General features: G+C 42.1%; 1 protein-coding gene across 1 annotated transcript in view; it reads right to left on the reverse strand.

Moving 5' to 3' along the window:
• Positions 1-20,877, reverse strand: part of St8sia6 (ST8 alpha-N-acetyl-neuraminide alpha-2,8-sialyltransferase 6) — a 133,639-nt gene that overhangs the window by 77,930 nt on the left and 34,832 nt on the right. The gene's annotated exons all lie outside the window — the stretch shown is intronic.

Here is a 20,877-nt window from a genome sequence, read left to right on the forward strand (position 1 = left end):
AAAGAAAGAAAGAAAGAAAGAAAGAAAGAAGAAAGAAAGAAAGAAAGAAAGAAAGAAAGAAAGAAAGAAAGAAAGAAAGAAAGAAAGAAAGAGGTTACTGAATGGTTTTAATGTATGGAAATAGCCTTTAGTTTTAAAAGCTGCTCACTGTCAGGAAGCATGAAAACTCAGGAGATTAGTAAATAGTTCTTCCCATAAAAAACACAGATAAAGCTGGCCTGTATTATAATAGCTGTGATACAACATGCCTGATACTGTTGCTTTATGAACTTGGAAAATTGGAAGCTTAATAAAACTGACCAAAAAGCAGATTGAAGAGAAAGGTGATAGAGTCACGAACATAACTGGCCTTGAGGACACAGGCATCATATTAGCTGCATATTTAATATATGCCCACATCTTCAGAGGAAAGGTAATAGTTTCTACCTCTGAGTATTTCGATTATGACATGTATATGTTGTACAAAACATCTTAAAGCATCCGCTACCATGCTTCATAGAAAGTACTAAAAAATTGACTATCACTTTCCTTAAACTTTAAAAAGATGCACACAACCATCTTATAGTTAATGCAATTACTTAGTCACTGTAAAGTAACTGTTGGGAATAGAATATGAGACACTAGATGTGTCTCATAGGACAGGGAGACAAAACAGTTGTGGTCACTTTCTGTAGTGGAGCCTGCTATGTGGTTAGAGAGCAAGGTATTTACTAAAGCACCACACACACACATACACACACACACACACACACACACACACACAAATATAGCACTGTGAACTGTGGTGGGTACAGCTGCATTAGAGTGAATGGCAGGAAAGAAGAACAGGGAGGTGGTTCCCACTGTGGCATGGAGGGAGTGTCATTCAGGTGGAAAGCCCAAGGAGGCACCAAGCAATCAAGGACCACTTTGGACAGTCAGTGACGTTGCTGGGGAATGTTCCAGATTGAGAAAACAGTGTGGTTTCCCAGTGAACCTGTGAACATGAGTTGGTGGACTGAGTAAAGAAGTCCCACATGCCCCGGTGGGTTGGGCATCATGCCATCACTCAAGGGTCACAACAGAACAACAACAGAAGGGAAGCAAAGGTGCATTCACTCTCTCTATATGAGGAATGATGAATGTACCCATTGCCTCCTGCCTTTGAATGTCGATGCGCCTGAATTGTAGCTTCAGATTTTTTTTTTTTTTTTTTTTTTTTTTTTTTTTAGAACTGGCAATAGAACTCAAGACCTTGCACTTGCCAGGCAAGTGTTTATTCTATTGAGCTATCTCCCCAGCCCCTCAGACTCATTCTTGAGCTTCAGGAATGAGGCTGGGATCCTCACCAACTGGCCCTGTATCCAACCAGAGGCCTTCAGACATGGACTGGATTACACCAAGAGCTTTTCTTAGTCTTGAGTTTACTGAAGACTGATTATGGGACATCTCTGCCTCTGTAATTAATCTCACCATAAATCTTTCTGTGCATCTATATGTGACCTTGGTGTTCCATTTCTTTGAAGAAACCAGGCTTATATAGAGACCCAAATGGTTCCCATCTGACCATACCTTTGTTTCAGCAACTGGCTTCCATAACTGTGGAGGAGGAGCACAAAGGACTGTAAAATCCAACCCTTTGTGTGAATGTTTTAGCACAGATGTGTCACTGCCACAAACCAGTTACACAAGCCCTGACCTGACTGAAACAGTAAAAAGAGAAATTAATGTCCTTCCCTAGTTCCCAAAGAAGAGATCTGAGCACAGGTAATGTGACAAGAAGCGACACCAAACTCTCATTTTGTTCACAAAGCCAAGGGTTTGTTTTCCTTTCTACAGAATGCCCCCTGGAGCCCACACCTCACCTGTGCCTATTAGCAAGGCTCATGGGAAGATCTGAGATCCGTTCCAGATGGAAGATAGACAGTATTTCCTACAACTCTGTCTATGGGAGGAGAGAGAGGTATAAAAGAAAAGATGTAAACAAGACAGATTCATGATTAATCTTCCAATATGTCTCAGAAATGCTTTCTAAAAATGCTGGGTTCAGAGTACCTCAGAAAATCCCTCTTAATCCTGATATGGTTTCTTTCCCTGCCCCTTCCTCTCCCCTTCCTTTGGTCTGAACACTCACCTTGGGTGCTGTCTGACTGTATGATCATGCTCTCGAAGGATTTTTTCATTTCTGATTGGCCATGTGTTTTAGTCAGGCAGCATCATTAATGAAGTGAATTACGGAGCTAGCAATGCCTTGAACTATGATGGCTTTGCAATAGTGAGCTGTGCAACCCTGACAGCCGGCTACCAATGGGAACCTTTTCTTAAATCAGAGAGTGTCTTTCTTAATAAAAACTCAGAATCAGTTTTTCCAACTAAAAAAATCACAGAAGGTAAATGGAAACCAGATGAGTATATCTGGGGTAAAAATGGAGGTGACAGAATGAAGGAGAGAAAATGGGGTCCTCAGAAGCTCAGATTTAGGAAAAAGGAAAGTCAGCCTCAAATCTGGGCCCTATGCTGAGCTTCACCTTGCCCCTTAAGGTTTCCCTTAATTCCTCTCAGTTAAATAGGATGTGTGGAAAACACCTGGCACAGAAATCAATCAATAAATGTTGTATTCTTACCCTACATGATCATTGTATTCTTTTCCCAGTCAGTCATTGTCATTACTGCTGGGACTAGAAATCTCTCACAAGAAGGGAAGTCACTCAAAAATGAAAGCAACAGGGAAGCTCTTTTAGTCCTTTTAGAGCCTTGCTCTCTCTGCCTTTCCTGTCCCCTTTCATTCAAAACCTTCAGAGTTTTCTTCCTTTTCATCTAAAATTATTCCAACTTGCTCCAGAAATAGTAAAAAAAAAAAAAAAAAAAAGAAGCCTTCTCAGTTCTGAGTTGACAGAAAACCCACGAACAGATCCTGTTTGTGAGGTTGGTCCCCACTGCAGAGATGTGAGCATGAGCCCACTTTAACCTACTGTTTGGGGACATGTCTCAGACAAGTCATACGATAGAGAGAAACTGATCGAAATGACAGTAAGACATCTAAAGAATTAGAATCAAAAACAACACAAGGACAGGCAGATTTGTAGCCCTAGGAAAGGTAGCTGGGGGTCAGCTTAGGATGGCCCATCCAAAAGGCTGGATGTCAGGGACAGCACGAAGGAGTCTAAACAGTCACAGAGGTGAAGCGTGTCAGGGCAGATAGCTTCAGAGCTCAGTTTCAAGGATAAATCAAGATAGGACTGGAGAGAAACCCACCTAAAACTCACTCATATTGGTGGCCTGAGGAGTGAGGTGTAGAAAAGGAAATAAAACAGGACTCAAGCAGGCTGCTAGGCAGAGCCTAAGTAACCAAAAACCTGGACTCAGACTCTGGGAATTCTTCCCACAATTAGCTGATCCATGTGTATACAAACTGTCATGAAAGGAACAGTGCTTCTCCTCCTGGAGATCTGCTAAACCTGCAGACTGTTAACGCTGGAAGCATCTAGGCAGCCAGATGAGCTAGCTTTAACTGCTCTGCCAGCGCTTCTACAGCTGCTCCACAGCACGATGACAATCTTGGCCCACATGTCGCCATGCAAGCTTGCTTGTTTCCCCTTGTGGTATTTGCCACACCTGGCCAGCACCCCCTCAACTCCCTGCTCCACTGACATTCTCTCACATCTACCTTGCAAATATGCAGTAATGAACAGATACAGCTCCTGGCATAAGATATGCCTAAACTGACCCTGGTCTGGTAGAACAAAAAAAAAAAAATCCTGCAGGCCCTTGGGAAGGCTGCTGCCTTGAGAATCCATGGGGCCCAATTTGCTGTGCCTTTTATATTCCTTGACAGTTCTATTACCAGTCCCAGGGCCCTCAATGACTACTCCAGGCATTGGCAGTTATCCTGGTGTCTTTGCCATTCTCTGCCCTCCTAACAGCTCATTTAATCATGCTTCCTATTTCACAGAAACACAGCACTGTGGGGCCTGAATCAATCCATAGCTGTCACTCATCTTGACCTTCCATCTGAGGAAGAACGGTCTCCTCTCTTTCAGAAGGCTAATTCAGGGCTGGCCAAATAGCTCAATGGACTAAAGCACCTGCTTAGACAGAGTGCAGTGGCTGGGGTTCGATCCCTGGCCTGCTGTGCCGGCCCCACCCCCATGGCACACTGAGATGGTGATTCACACTGGGCATGGTGGCACACGACTGTAATCCTAGCACTTGGGAGGCAGGCTGAAAACAGGAGGATCCCTACAAGTCACACCTATGTAGTGAGACCCTGCAGACTCAGTCCTAAATACATTTAAAAAAAATAAAGAAAGAAAGGATAATCCACACGCCATTTGACCCTTCCTTCGTATCTCTTTTAACTGAATACTTATTGTCTCCCTACCACTGTAGCCTTCCCATGCTCAAGTCTCTCCCTTTGCAAAATAAAAATCAAAAATAACTCACTTTGCTATTCTCCTTGATCTATTGTCTTATCCTTTACTCAAATTGTGACCTGCCTCTTTTTGTCTCTGTCACCACTGTCCCAGAATAACCTGTCTTATTGTACACCTGACCACGTTTATGCTCCAAAGCCTCCAGGCTGCCCCACGGGTCCTGGGGCAGAGTCCCCACTGCCTCCTGTGACACACAAAGCCATCCACCGTCTGGGCTCCAGCTATGAGTTTGCTGACAGCCGGCTAACCATGCAATGGTCCCACTTTCTCTTGTTCCATTCTTTGTAAGCCTTTATTATAGATTCAGACTGCTTTTATTATTTAATTATAGTATTTATTTGTTTGGCACTGGCAACGAAGCCTTCAGGCACATTTTCATTGCCACAGTATGTCAGGGGGAAAAATCTTTAATAAGATCGGGAAGAAAAGATACACAAAAACAAGCATTTCTGCTATCGTTGCTACCCATGTGCATGCTGTACTTTGAAAAATTCTATCTTTATTTGTCATTGCTGAGTTGAAAGTGATCACTTCACAAAACCAGCTGGTAAGATTCACAGAAAAACGAGGCCCTTAGCAATTACATTGTTTCTCACAAAATAATAAAAATTAAGACACTGATAAGGCAAAAAAAAAAAATCTTTCAAAGGAAAAGAGTTATTTGATCCCTACAAAACAATGTCATCAGTGCATAGTGAGCATGCACAAAGACCTCTAAAATAGAGAACTAATGTCACCTTTCGGGTCTGACCTGCAATCATGCAATCACACAATCAGACCCCTGGCCAAGCCAAACATCCCAAAGAACAATCTGCATGGGAGTGACAAGGGAGTGACATGCAAATTCTATTTATGGTGACCATAATGGGAACAAAACTGGAGTGGGAATCTAAATGTACAGCTTAAAGTCTAATCAATTTTACTTTTCTGCAAAATGAATACATTAACAGGAAGCGAATATTTTATGAACACAGAAAGCCCGAACAATGAGAATTTTTTTGAGACAAGGTCTCATCAAGGAATTCAGGCTGGCTTTTGAATTCACTCCATAGCCCAGGCTTCAAACTTGCAGCGATCCTCCTGACTCAGCCTGCTGAGTGCACCGCCGTGCTATTACAGTAGTGTGACCCCGAACCTGCCTTTTACACATCCTAACCACCAGCAGATCAGGCTGCTCAGCTCTGAGACAAAGGCCCTAGTGATCACAACCTCATCAAGCAATCCTGTCATTATAGAGCAACCCACCCCCCACTTTTAGTCTTTTGAAGGGAGCAAGGCCAGCATCCCAGCTGACTACATAGTTTTATTACTCTCTTGCTTCAATGAATAAACCAGTACTCTAGTTGAAGAGTGATGACTCTTAGGAGTTTGGCTAACAAAACCCTGCCTTTATAATCTCCACTGGACCCAGAAAACTGGAAAAATCACATCGTGGTGCCTACGGAGATGAGGGGTACACCCTGGCGCAACTCTTCCTTTAATCATTTGGCAAGATACCTACAGAGCCAGGCTTGGTGCCAGAGAAAGGGGCAGGCACTAGAGATAAAGCAGTGAACAATACTGTGTTGCCGCTGTCTTGTAGAAAGCAGCCTGCTAGGGAGGACAGGTCAGTACACACACACTGACCAACTAAAGGCACAGAATGAAAGCCAGCTACTTTCCATGAGCATATTAACGTCAAGAAACCTTTGACATGTGTTTTGGCGGGTGCCATTTAATTCAACCTAAGGGGACTGCTTTCAAAATGACTACATAGAACTTTTCTATCCATCAACATGGCTGACGACTTAAATTGTAAAATATTCCACAGATAATCTCCACTTACTTGGTTCTTATCTTATTTCAGTTACCCATTATGAAGATTAATTAGCTGGCTCTTACTACAAAATGAGTTACCATAATGCATTCTTGCCCCCTACCACAGTGGTTTGTTAAAACTTCAAATTATTACTCTAATATAGGTACAAAATGCATATGTATTAAAGATCATAATTTGCTTATAATAAAGGAACTAGTTCAAAGAAAAATCCAAAACACTCCCATATTTAAAAGTAAGGAATAGTGACATGTGGTTATGTGCAAAGGGAGAGAAAACTGGTTGGGAACAGGAAGGGAAAACACTGGCCCTCTACCAAATAGGGCATAATTTGCATATTTGTAGATAAGAATTATTTTGCATTGCTATCAGTTAAGTAGAACTCAGAGTGGTTGAAGAGCTCCAATAGGATCAGAATTGCCGGCTCAAAAGTGTGTGACCTACACAAAGCAAGCTTACCCATGGGGGCACCATACTGAACCACACCTTTGACAGTACCAGTGATCATCACTGCAATGTTAAAGGATTCATAGTAATCAATTTAATAGGGTCTTGATTCTTTTACATTTCCGGCTCCATCCACCCACAGCTTGACCCAAAGAAGGACAGAAGTACCTGGCTTAGGCCTGAGTCCCTTGGGGCTGTCAGGAATCACCGACTGAACTGAGTAGATCAAAGTGATGGTTATTAGAAGAGCAAATCTGATATGAAGATTTACGTCCACTTCAAATCCAGATGGGTAGCACCCTATTTCCCCAAAAATAAGACCTACGTGGAAAACAAGTTCGAGCATGATGTTAGAAGTGGCATCCCTGGAAAATGAGCCCTGTTGAGTCTTTTGGAAGAAAACACAGCCATAGGGTCTTAAGTAGCAAATAGGATCTTTAGCAAAGTAGAGAGGAAATAAAATAGAAGTAGACTAGGAAAAAGTGACAAAGCCATGGAACGCCCATGTCTCATTCACTAACCGAGGAATGGGAGAGCCTTGGGTGTTTGAGGCAACTTTAAAAGTGTAGAGTCAGGGTGGACTTTATAGTAGCATGTTTCTAAGTCTTCCTGCCCCATCACAAGGTCTCAGTAATACAAAATTAAAGTGATTTAATGTTTTCTTACTCTATACAGTCAAGATTGTTTCACCTTTCTTGAGGGTATTTTCAGGCAGGGCATGGCCAGCTGGCTGGGTACCTGTGTATGACCTGTCAATCAAAGAGATTCAGAACACATGTTCCCAAGCCCTATACCTGGGACAAACCAGAAAATACTGTCTTCAGTTCTTCAGATGCAAGATCAAGCAGGTTTTGATAGGATGGCCTAAATCTGACGTCATCTTGAGGAGTGGAAGATACAATGGACAACTATCATTAAGCTTATGGCTATTGTAAGCCCACACTCCATCTTCAGAACATATTTCTTTTCCTAGCTTTGATAAGTGTAAAACCTATCTACCTTTTGTTCTTGACAAATTTTGTTCAGGACAAAAACAGCCTAGAAAGAATCCCAAGAAAGAAGTCATGGTGGCCCTAGAACCCTAGTAGCTTACTGATTATATTTGTCTCCTTGATACAAAAATATTTATAGCCCCCTTGGTTAAAACTGAAGTTCATAACAGTGACATATACAAGATAGTATATGGTACAAGACACTGTTTTAAATACTATATGTGTCGTCTCATTTACTCGACACATGAATGTACATGTTAGTACTAAGTTCATTTCACAGATGAGGAAAATAAGGTACTGGTCAGATTGAGATATCCTCAAAGTCACTCTGCTAGTAAGAAGTAGAGTTTTGAACTCATATACTATGGTTGTGTGCTGAACCACTGTGCTGTTTTATTTTCTCTTATGGCAAAAACTGTAACCTCTTCAAAGAAATAGAGAACTATTTAACCCTCTAAAACATTACCTCTTCCAGGTTATCTCACTCTGAATCTATGGACACTGACAAAGATTTTCTCCTTGACCAAACTCTACTCAAGTTCCCCTTGAACTAGTCTCCATCACTGGCTGAGTCTTCACAGCCCAATTTTAGCAGTAACCCTGGTAGGTCATTGTAGCCAGAATCTTCTAACCCTGCTCTCTGATAGGCCTCAGTATCTGTTTCAATTCCTCATTATCATGGCTGTTAACTCTCATCCACCATAACTAGGAATCCAATCTAGTCAGCTGAGCCAGAATCACCTCTTACCTCTGAATTTTCTTCTCCATTATTTTCTACACACTGACCTCCCCCCAATTCTGCTGAACTCATTCTGTTTACTCTATTTACTGCAAACCCCACTGCAGTCACACCTATCATGATACACCTGAATAAAGTCTCCCTTACCATTTTAACAGTGTCACAAATATTTTTTTTCTTCACAGAGCATTTTTCTATTTTATAAACTGTAGATAACAATAGCAACACAAAATAATTCTTGTTCATAGGCATGCAAATGAATTATGTCCAAGAAAGAAATAACTCACCTTGATATCCACATATACACCAAGAAAACAATTAGTTTTGCCTCAATTTACACACAATCTCAACAGTCCTATCTACAAATGTGCCTGTTCTGTAGACTGCCCTTTGAACTGGTTCTCATACCTTTCCAGTTTCCTCACTGGTGAGTTATGTGAAAATTTGCTAAAAGTGAACAATTTCCTATCTGCATGAGAAACACGCTTTTACCATTTCATGAAAATTATCACACTGAAGGAAAGTGCTGAAAACATTACTGAATTGAATAAACATATAACTATGATCAAGAAGATAAATTTTAATAGCAAAAAGACAATCATTTACGTCTCAAATCTGCCGCACACAAGACAATGAAATAACCTTAAGAAGGTTATTTAACCTCCCTGTGCACTTTCAGCTTCCCCATGTATGAAATGGGGATAATGCTATCCCTTGAATGGATCTGCTGCTCAATCTGAAAGAGATAATGCATGAAAATGTTGAGTGCAGTGACTGGAATGGGCAATCCACTTAATAAGCAGTATTCAGGAGTACAAGTGGATACAGCAGTGGTTATTACTGACTTGGCACGCCTCCTAAAGCACCTATGAACCACCTGGGGAATTTATTAAAATGCAGATTCTGTCTACTTAGTACATCTAGGATGAAGCCTAATCTGCAACAATTCTATCAAGGCCCCATATGATGCCAACTTGCTAGACTAAGAATAAAAACAAAGTCTTTAAAAATTCCTGGATTGAGCTTCTCTATCCTGATAGTTTTTTCCATAATAATTAGTAAGACTTGACAAGTAGATATGTGAGCATTTCTCAGACCCGGATGTGAAGTGTTAGTGGGAAAAGCAACAAAATTGCATGACCACAGTGGGGTTTTCCTGCCAGGTCTACAGTTAAAAAAAATGAAATACTCATAATATAAGAGATTTATGTATGAGATCACTGCCATTACTTTCCTGACCCAGACGCATGGCTCAGACTCCCAATTATAAAGAACCCAAGTAGCCTCCAGCACGGGGAAAGCCCCTGGTCCAGCCCAACTCTATATCCAGCTCAGCACATGCAGCCTTTGAGCAGGTGCTGTATAAACAAGGCCCACGACAGCTGAAGGATGCTGGTCACTTCTGAGCAAACTTCCAAGGGACACACATTCTGGAAATGTCTTTAAATAACAGTTATATCTGTGGCCAAGTGTTTCCACTTAGCTGTGCTATCACAATCCGCAAGTTCTTCCCAAACAAATAATTTCTCGGTAAACTAAATATTTTTCACCAAAACTCTGAGCAATGAATTTTGAAATAAAAACTTTAATAAGAAGGTGTCTTTTTTTAATGTTGACCCTACGTTACCTCTGGGGGAGCCATAGTCACTATAAGACTCCAGAACTTACAAAGTCTTAAATGTTTGAACTATAACTGTAGTTTTAAAATACGTTCATTCAGCTGGGGACATAGCTCAGTGGTCTAAGGGCCTGCCTGGAAAGCACAAGGACCTGCGTTTGATCCCAGTACCATATGCTGCGCCAGCACCCTGGGGGCGTGCTGTGCTGACCACTGAAACCGGGCATGGTGTTGCATGCCTGCAATGCCAGCACTGGGGAGGCTGAGACAGGAGGATCACTACAAGTCCAAGCTGCAGAGGGACACCCTGTACCAAATAAATAAAATAAAACAAGTTCATTCATCTAAGAGTGAAAACTCTCTTATAACCAGTAAGGCCATAGCTCAATTTTTTAACACATTCATATTTTATAACCACTTTCAGAAAAGCATTGGATTAAAAATAGAGACTTCCTATTAAAAAAAAATTTGGACAGTACTGGAGATTGAATCCAGAGTCTTTGCACTGAGCTATATCCCCAAATCTATATTTAAATTTTTTATAAGTTGTAAGACAGGGTCTCACTAGTTCAAGTTCCTAAGCTGCCCAGTCTGAGCTGGGACTTGTGAACCTTCTTCCTCAGCTTCCCAGAGTGCGAGCACTACAGGTGCCATGATGCGTGGATCTGTAAGGAGTTTTATGGAACCTTCTTTAAGAATTAAAACAAGAATGAATAAAGCATAATAGCGCAATCATCCATTTCTGGTTATCAGGGTAAGATTATCCTTGTTATCGGGTGCAGACCTGAGAGCAGGTCTGACAGGCTATCTAATTACTATTGAGGTCCTACAGAAATTAAAAATCATGAAAGGTTAAGTCCTATAAAAAGCATTTGTTGAATATATTTGATCAGTGAACAAAATTCCAATTTGCTAGCTCAACATTCAAAATCAGTGGGTGATTATAATAGAGACAGTACAGCTGGGGTTACAGGGCCACAGTCCCCCTATTCATCTGAACCTGGGCAACACTCCAGGGTCAGTTCACCCACCCACAAAGTCAATGGTGCTAAAGCTTACTACCTAAAGGTAGAAAGGAAAAATAAAGATCCCTGAGCCTACCCAGGAAAATTACCAAATCCCAAATTCGGATGCCTTCCAGGTCCTCCTGCATGACTACAGTAACCTTTCTTCATTGGAAGCTCACTGAGGGTTCATTCATGCGAACTGCATCTCATACATCCAGCTACAGCAGAGGGAACTGTGGGAAAGGACATGCAGAGTGGGCACAGTTTAGCAGACTCACCAGCCCATGAATCACATTGCCAGTCATGCTCTGGAAGGCCCAGTCAGAGGTGCTCTATATCTGAAGCAAAATCCCTAAATCCAACACACAGTGTTTGTGCCACTTTTCTTTGCTGGTGCAAGCCTGATCACTCCAACAGTACTGTCACCTAATTAATCTGGCTGCTTCTTCCTTATTGTTACTCACCACATCCAATTTTTTGTTTGTTGCACACAAGAACCTATAAGTCTGCCTGGGATCCCTGTCTTAGTTACTTTTCTCATTGTGGAGACAAAATACCCCATACCCAAAGTTTAAGAGCAAAAAGCTTATTTAGCTTACAGTTTGCAGAGATTTCAGTCCTTAATCAGCTGGCTTCAAGGTAGGGTGGCATGGCACACAAGCTTCACAAAGGAGAGACAGTTTTTGGCAGCAGAAAGTACCAAGGCAAGCAAGGCCTAACTACAGTTCCTTCTATCCTTTATATCTTATCCAAGCTGCTTAGGGAAGGTAGCACTCACACCCTTAATCCTAGCGTCCTTGATCCTAGCATAGCATGAAGAATCAATTCTCATGTTGTATACTCCAGAGTCAGCCACCTTTGAAAAAAGAAACTCCACCTAAGACCACACAGGCTTTGGGGGAACACCTAGACACAAATACTAAGATTTTACCCCTGGCCTCCCAAAGACTCATGCATATTCTTTTGCATATGCAAAAAGAATTTAGTCCACCTTTAAGAGTTGCCAAAATACCAACAGTTTCAGCATTGCTGAAAAGTCCAAGTCCAAGTATCCTCTGAGATTAAAGAAAACTCTTAGCTGCAACCCTCTGTATAAACAAAAAGAAAGTTAAACACTCCAACATTCAACGGCACAAGATAGACATTTCAATTCCAGAAGTTACAAAAAGGGAGATAGCAAGGAATGGAAACAAAATAAGAACAAAAAGGGCAAACATTAAATCTCATACTTTGGCTTCCAACATCCATGGCAATGTGTAGCAAGTTGTGAACTCTAGAGGTAGTGGCTGGTTCCATGCCTATAGCACTGCCAGTCGTTATAGCGCCCATAACTTTTGTTTTTCTAGCTTTGCTCACTCCTTGCAGCTTTCCTTGAATGAGCCAAGATCCTGGCTTCTCCACTGCACCTTTGACTTTATACTTAGTGCTTCACCCACAGCCTTCTCAAGGGCATTCCTTTTTCTGATATCTGGGTCAAAGCCTTTCTGATCACATAGCTCTTTCAATCTGCATGTGCCTAAAGCTAGCACCACATGGATGATGCCAAGATCCACTGCTAGCTGGAGCAGAAGCCAGGCTTCTTTCTAGCTTGGCTATACTGGTCCAGTGCCTATGCAGCGAATCCTGGGCAAAAAATTCCCTAGACCACTGCAATTTTGGAATATGGCACTCTAGGACTCTCTTCTAGAAGTGAATTCTTTCACTTTTGCAATTTTGAGGCTGCAAACGGTGGACTCCGGCTGCTTCCTGTGATGCCCACTTCTTTGTTGTCTTCCTCTGAAAGTATTTGACTTTGTCTTACTTGTATTTTCATCAACCAGTTTCCCCCCTGTTTCATCTTTGTAGGCTGTAGCATTACTGGAGCTTCCTTTCTGACTAAACTTGAAGCATTTGAAATCTTTCTGCTGGGCTCTTTGCTCTTGATTCTCAACATAAATCTGGATAGAAGCCCCCAACATTAGCCATGCCACCACTTCATCATTAGACTGAATTGAAATATTTCTACAAGATTAGTCTTCTACCCTTGATCTTAAACTCAGGCAAATTCTCTAGATATGAGAAAAATTTTCTGCTAAGGCATAGCACACATGTTCTGGAGTCCAATAGCCAACACAGACCTTCTCAAAAGAAACCTCCTGAGCCTGGTCCTTAAAAGCAGAATTTCTATTAGAATTCTCATCTTCTGAGTGCTTACCAGAATCTCCTATCAAGTGTATCCTAAGGCTTTCCACGACTATTCTTTCAGCTATCATCTCCAAACTTTTCCTAACTCCTCCCAAAAGGCGGTCCCAAAGGCTCCTAAACCACATGGTCAGGTATAGTTATAGAAAAGAGATTACATTTCTGGCACCAAATTCTGTCTTACTTTTCTCGTTGCTGAGACAAAATACCCAACACCTAAAGTTAAAGGGGAAAAGGGTTATTTAGCTCACAGTTTGTAAAGGTTTCAGTCCTTAATCAGCTATCTCCAAGGCAGGTTAGTGGAATAGACAGGCATCACAAAGGAGAGACAGTTCCTGGCAAGCAGAAGGTACCAAAGCAAATAAGAGATGACCACTGTTCTCTCTATTCCTTACATTTTATCCAGGCTATTTAGGAATTCTGTTGTCTTTGATCCAAGCATTGCACCATGAATCAATCCCAGCATCACACATGTTAGATCCAGCCACCTCTGAAAAAGCCCCACCTATGACTCCATGAGACTTTAGGGGAACATCTAGCTACAACCCATGTAGACACCTATCCATGGTAACAACTGTGTATCTTCTAAAGACTATGGGGATTACTTATGGAGTTCAAATTTGTACCATCAGCACAAAAATCAGTGCATAACACACCAAAACCTCAAATCTTTCAGAAATAATACCTGTGTATCTTGGAGCATTTTCTCTTGGAAATAAAATGACAGAAAAAGTATGTCACCAAAAATTAAATAAATAAAAATAAAAAGCAGAACAACTTGTCTTACTGTAACAATTTTTTATACATGAAATGAGACAAAAGATCCTGTCAAAGAATGATAATTTCCTAAGTCTGGAGGTGCAAAGAGGGAATTTATACTCATTTATAACAGTAAACCAGAATCTTCCTTTCAATCAAGTTTTCCTCATGATCTGTTTTACAAGAAGAAAAGCCTAGGGCTGGCCAAATAGCTCAGCAGATTAAAAGCACCTACAAGCAGGCACAGGGGCCAGGGGTTCCATCCCTGAGCCTGCCATGCTGGCCCTGCCCCTTGGGCATGCTGAGATTGAGACAGGGTATGGTGGTGCATGCCTGTAATCCTAGCACTTGGAAGGCTGTAAACATGAGAACCTCTAGGAGTCCAATCTAGTAATGAGACCCTGAACACCCTGTAGACCCTTCCCTACAATACAGAAGAAAAAAAAGAAGAAGAAGAGAAGCCTAGAAGCTAGAATTTGCTGAAAAAAACAATTTCTTAGGTTTGCCTCAGTTCACTGTTTTACTATTTCCATGTCTGCCTGACGTCACTGTCTTCATCTGTTAGTGACCTTCTAATAAATATGTGCAAATGAATGAAGACAAAATGACAAATTGAAAAACACTGAACCTGAAGTCAGCAAGATTATAACTCATTCCAGGAAAAAAATCTGGTCAGGTTGAAAATAAAACATTCTAGCAAAAAGGTCAACAGAAAGGATTAGAAGCAAAAAGATGCACTGATGAACCCCAACTAATTATGAAATTTAGTCTGTGAGAAGAATCCAATCTCTGCCCATTTAGTTTAATTGAGATTTTATTGTATTTAAAATGATATTGTTCAAATGTCCTCATTAATATTTAAAGGTGGTATAAGAGAACTGCCTAACCAAATTTACTGTGCTTAGGTAAACTATAATTAGGAAAGGTTAGGAGAGCGTCCCAAGAGACCTATCAATCCCAACATGAAGCAATATAATTACAGATGAAATTCAACAAGGAAACAGTACAAAGCAATAATCTTCAAAAAGATAGAATAAAATTACTTGAATGTGGTGTGAGATGCTGAGACGGGCAGTCAATCAAGTGTCATTTCAGGCAACTCAGGGGCAATAAATCCATTCCACAAATTTGAACTCCTGATTACATTAAAGTGTTTTAATCTCTCATCTGCTTATTCACAATTTCCCAGTTGATACAATGTCCTGCTATTATTTCATTTGCAATTTGAAATAATCTGAACGTAGTCAAAACGGAGCTACTTTGTCTGTTACAGGTCTTTTCTGGTTTGCATTTTCCCTTTTTTGCTGTGCTGTCTTCCATTTTTACCTCAACAGAGCCCTGGAGCTCTCATGCTCCCTGAAAAACCTCTTTTCCAAGACCTCTCAGCTTTTCTTCTAAAGCACCTTCCACCTGGAGAGCACTTGTTCTTGTTCTTTCACTAATTCCTGGTTCCATTTCTTACCCATCTGCAAGAGTAGTCTTTGTAAGCAGGATCATGCATGGCAAACGAGTTCTAATGAGCTTTTAATGCATCACACCTAGCAATGAACATATTTGCATTTCAAAAATGCTTTTAGGAAATGTTTTCCTGCCCCCACTCCCAAGCCTGTTGCCTTTCTGCAGAACCCAAAGGCTGATCCAGTTAGAGAGGCAGAACCATCTGAGCTTCATGGCTCTGGCAGCTCCCCCAGCCTGCCCCACGCTCACCCCCTCTCACCCTCTCCCTCATCCCTGGTAATCACACCTGCCTTTCTCACTTTTTCTCTCTTGCTCAGGGTCAGCAATCACTTTGCCCACATTCACATCGCCAACATTTCGGATCTCTGGAGGCTGCAAATCCCCTACACCAACTCCCACTCCAAGTCTGGCCTCTCAAATCCTCATTCCACCCCATCCACTGCCCAACAAGCCGGCCATCCTCAACCCCCTTCAGAACATCTTGGAGAGGGTCCGCCACACTTTGGAGGAAGAGCAGCTCCACATATCGTACCATTTCTGCACCAAGTGGCCACAGACAGGAGGGATGGCACAATCTACAAATGCCCTATGTTCAAACTGGCTTAAGCAAGGACCTAATTGCTGTCCTTTAAATGTAAATAAATGCTTTTCTGAGTGAAGAGGAACCAGTCACAGCTCCATCAAACTAGCTGTATCAAGGTGTTCCCATTCTGTCTCAACCTGTATTTCCCTGACATATGGACCACATGAAGAATTTTATAGGAATGAGCTGGTAATCAGTGCAAGCGCCTGTTAATATAAAAGCATTAGGGAGAATTTGAAATCAATGTACACAAGTGCTAGCCTTTTGTTATCTAAGACATGTCTTTTCAACTCTCAAAGACTGAGGGAGGTTTTTAATTCAAGGAATGGAATATTCACAATGCTTATTTTTATTACAGCTCTGGATTTTTTCCTTAGGCATCAAATGCTTTCATCTACTTCAGCTACTTATTATCTTTCCGTTCTTTGCTATTTCTTCCCTAGTAATAATATACATTTTCTCAACTTCTTAAATGTCTTCATTAGATACAACTGAATGTAATTTGGAATTTTCAAATCTTATCACAATCTTATTCTGCCTGAGCAATTACGGATATGAAAAGTACAAACTGGTAATATATTTCTTCAGATTTCTTGTACATCTATGAGAGTCCTGAAATTAAAATGATAGTGTTTTAATGTCTTTTCCATCTAAGCATTACTGGCATCTGGAAAACATCAGATACCTTAAGTAGTGTCCCAATCTGAAGTATCTCATGCTACAGCTGTCTGACATGGAAACACTATTTTGCCAAGGCCATAAAAATAAGCAGAATCAACTATTTCTGATGCATTTATTCAACTGTTCATAATCTGCCTAATGTATCATCATGTACATATTATGATTTTATTCATGAGTGTGACAGCTATAATAGACTGCCTGAAGGAAAGTAAGATATATTTGCTAGACTATTGAGTTCCCCAGGTTTATTACTCATTTTTATAATTTACCAAGTATTTTCACTTGGTAAAATGAGTGATCGATCCTTGGAATAATCCTATGAAGATTTTTTTTAATGTATTTAGTAGAGGATCTCACTCTGCAGCTCGGACTCATGGTGATCCTCCAGCTTTCAGCCTCTCCAGTGCTGGGATTACAGGCATGTGCCACTGGACTCTGGCCAGCTCAGCCCACCCCGGGGGCAGGGCTGGCCTGGCACGTGGTGCTGGGGATCTAACTTTGGTCCCTGCGCTTGCCTAAGCTTGCCTAAGCAGGCACTTTAGTCCGCTGAGCTATCCTGCTGGCCCAAGAATTTTTTTAAATCACCAGGTTCATACAATGAATATAATTATTACTGTTAACATTAATACATCCTGTCTGTCCAGCTCACTCCATCTGATAGTTCATCTACCTCCCATCTGTGTTTTCCTTTTTCTCCCACTTATCTCCTTAAAAATTCTTAACTCTCTTGCTTCTCTTTCTGTGGTCCTTGACTGGCAAATTTGGAGCCCTGGATGTGCTCAGCTTTCTGCTACCTGGGCCTACCCCTTAGTAACCAAATACTGCTTGAGGAAAAACTATAACTCTCCCAAAGTATTACACTATAAATCTAGTATTCTGAACCTCAAATAGGCAGTTCATGATACCTGGCAACCCTACCAAGTTCCTAAATCCATTCCTTGCTCCTCATTCAAAATTGCTTTTTCCTCTCCTCTCTTCTTGAACCTCTCATGCCCACCTCACCAGTCATTCCCAGCTGATGTCCTGGCCTCCCTGTAGGGATAAAACATCAGCCTTCAGAGGACCCCACTTCCTGGATCCTTCCACTACACATAAATGCTCCCAGCTTCAATGGCACTCAGCTTGGGCTGCTATAATAAATATCACAGCAATGAATTTTTTCTCTCATGATCTTAAGGTTAAAATCCGTGATCAATACACCATCACCTCGTTACTGGTGAGGGCTTTCCTCCTGGCCTGCTTATGCATACAGGAAGAAAAAGGCCATGGAGTACCTTCTCCTTGTCCTTCTCCTTGTCCTTCTCCTTGTCCTTCTCCTTCTCCTTCTCCTTCTCCTTCTCCTTCTCCTTCTCCTTCTCCTTCTCCTGCTCCTGCTCCTTCTCCTCCTCCTCCTTCTCTTTCTCTTTGTCTTTCTTCTTCTTAGGATACCAGTACTTTCCTGCAAAGCCACAATCCTAAGACCTCCTCAGAATTTAACTAATTCCCCCAAAGACTCTCTCCAAATGTAGTCACTATTATGGTTTGTGTCTAGTTGTCCCCCAAAGCCTCATGCAGTCATGGGGTAGCCTCTGAAGTTTGTCATTGATTATTGTGGGTGTGGACACTGCACATGCCCTTCGGCAGGTAATTTGCATTATAAGGTAAGGAGGCATGAGAGGCTAGCTAGCTGCCTGAGCTGCTGCCACTCACTTTGCTCTCTGCTCTTTGCTGCCACCATAAAATGTTGCTGTCAGCCATGTGCCACTCTTCCTTGGAGCCAGCTGAGTATGGACTGAAATCTCCAGTAAATATGAGCTAAATAAACCTTTCCTTCCTTCATTTTGAATGTTGGGTATTTGTCCCAGCCATAAGAGAAGAGTAACCAAGACAGCCACACTGGGGATTAGGGCTTCACAGGAATTTGAGGAGGACCCAATTCAGACCATAACTGTGCCCATACCCTTCATCTTCCCATGTGTTACAATAAAAGAAATGTCCCTGCTTCCATTAAAAATCAGTGATCCCCCACATGCTCTGGACTCTGGCCTCCTCACCTTCTTGGCCTTACAGTCCCAGTCAGCTCTTTCTTCTCTGGATAACCAGTCTCCCTCTCCCCTGGATCAGCATCACCAGCACACAAACATGTTCCTTCTTTGACTCCACAATCCCTCCCCATCTCGCCACCTCTTCTTTCCCCCTCTGAAACACAGTTCTCTAAAGAATTATTGTAAATCACCACCTACCCAGCTCCCCAATTTATGTAATTTATTAGAACACTCGAATCTAGTTAAAACTTCTTGCCTGAAGTACATCAATAGCTCCCTTGTTTCAAATTCAAGGACATGTCTCTTTTCTCCTCTTCCTGGATTTTTCAAGAAGAGGCGACACAGCTAACAACTCTCCATCCTGGAAGCCCTCTTCTGACTCAATCCATCCCATCATGTTCTCCTGGTTTTCCTTCTATTACACCCCTTGCTCCCTCTCCCTATTCTTTGCCACTTTCCAAGACCTGGCTCCTAGCTTCTCTTTTCTTCTCCAGCTACTTCTAGTGCTAAGTGCAGCACTTGCTTGGAATACTCTTTTGATGACACCCAAGTTTATCTGTGCAACTTGACCTCTCCTTTGAGCTCCAAACTTGTTTATGTAGCCCAAATGCCTCTCTGACATTTTCACTTGGACGTCTGATAGCTATATCAACTGTAGCAAATCCGAGCACAACCCCTGACTTCCTCGTCCCTCTTCCAGTTTTCCCCACCTCCAAAATTTATTACTCTTGATTCCTCCTCTTGTCTCTTACATCCAGGCTTTCAGCCATTCTGCCACACATCCATACCCTTCTCCATCTCAACTTCTGTCACCCTGGCCCAAGGCACACGTGCTTCTGTCAGGGTGGGTGCCACAGGGTCCTACCTGTTCTTTCTCCTTGCATTCTTGCCCTCCTGTTCCCATTCTCCATGCAGCAGTTGCAATACTCTTTCAAACACTTAAGTCATATTTTACCTTTACCTTCACTGCTACTGGAGTGTGACTCGAAATCTTACCCGAAGCTTACACCCTATCAGTCTGACCTGCTGAATCACTTCTCCTATATCCTGCTTCTTTTCTCCATTCTTCTGATTTTCAAAGGTGCCAAGCTTAGGGTTTATGTACAAGCTGCTCACTCTGCCTCAAACATCCCTTTTCCTCCTTCAGATCTTACCTCAAATGCCAGCCCCTCAAAGTGACTTTTCCTTCACCCTACCTACAGCTGAGCTCCCCACACCCCTGCCCTCTGTGCTTTCTGCTGCTTTCACTCTCATCAAAATGACTGGGGGTTGGGCAGGGCTTTGTCTGTCCCGCTCCCTGCTGCCTTTCAGCATCCACCTGGCCTGAAGGAACTGGTCTCAGACCTTTCCAATCCTCTGGGCTGCCAAAGGAAGCCCATAATTGCCTCCTCCAATTCCTGTTTGCTCCCAACTCATTTACTCCTAAGGAGAGCTGTCTCAGAAGCCTGGTTGTGGGCTGTTTGTACATCACAGTTTGAGAGCTGACAGAGAATTAATAGAGAAAGATAGAACCTGAAAGGCTTAGGAGGGAAGACTTGGAGAAATGGGCTGTCAGTCAAAACTAATAAAGAACACAGGTGTGAGGCAGCAGGTAGGGCGAGGCCAGACTGGAAAGGGAGGGCTCTATATGGTCCAGGGGTAAGCCAGAGGATTTTCTCTCAGTATTGTCAAATCTGAGTTCCTAAGGGCATGGGGGAGAAAGGGCTAAAAAGAATAAAAGGGCTTATGAATAGCACAGCTAAGGGTTCTCAACTGGATCGCTTTTTAATGCATACTAAGTAAAAGGAAAGTAACAGAATTCATTTTCTGTCTTGTTCCGCAGGCTGAGTTGTGCTTCCTAGGGCTGAGCGACAGGGCCCGTGATTGTAACGAGGTCATATTCTTGGAAAGAAACCAAACGTCTGAAAGGTTGCAAGACATGGCCACAGTCACCGGGTCAGTGTGGCAGGCAGGACTCAGCCCTAAGCCTTCTGCTGCAGGGTGTTCTTTATTACTCCTTTACCTGGCTCCTCTGTGCTGTTCCCGGTTTCCCTTCTAGTTCCTGACGGTCACTGAAGTCAGGCTTATTAGTTTCTGGTTTCCAAAAGGACCTTTCTCCTCCCTTTAAATATGAGGACCCCATGACACCCGTTTGCTTTTCTTGCCTGCCCTCTCCTCTGT

The sequence above is a fragment of the Octodon degus genome, unplaced genomic scaffold (genome assembly GCF_000260255.1).
Source record: "Octodon degus isolate 3935 unplaced genomic scaffold, OctDeg1.0 scaffold00220, whole genome shotgun sequence".
Taxonomy (NCBI): domain Eukaryota; kingdom Metazoa; phylum Chordata; class Mammalia; order Rodentia; family Octodontidae; genus Octodon; species Octodon degus.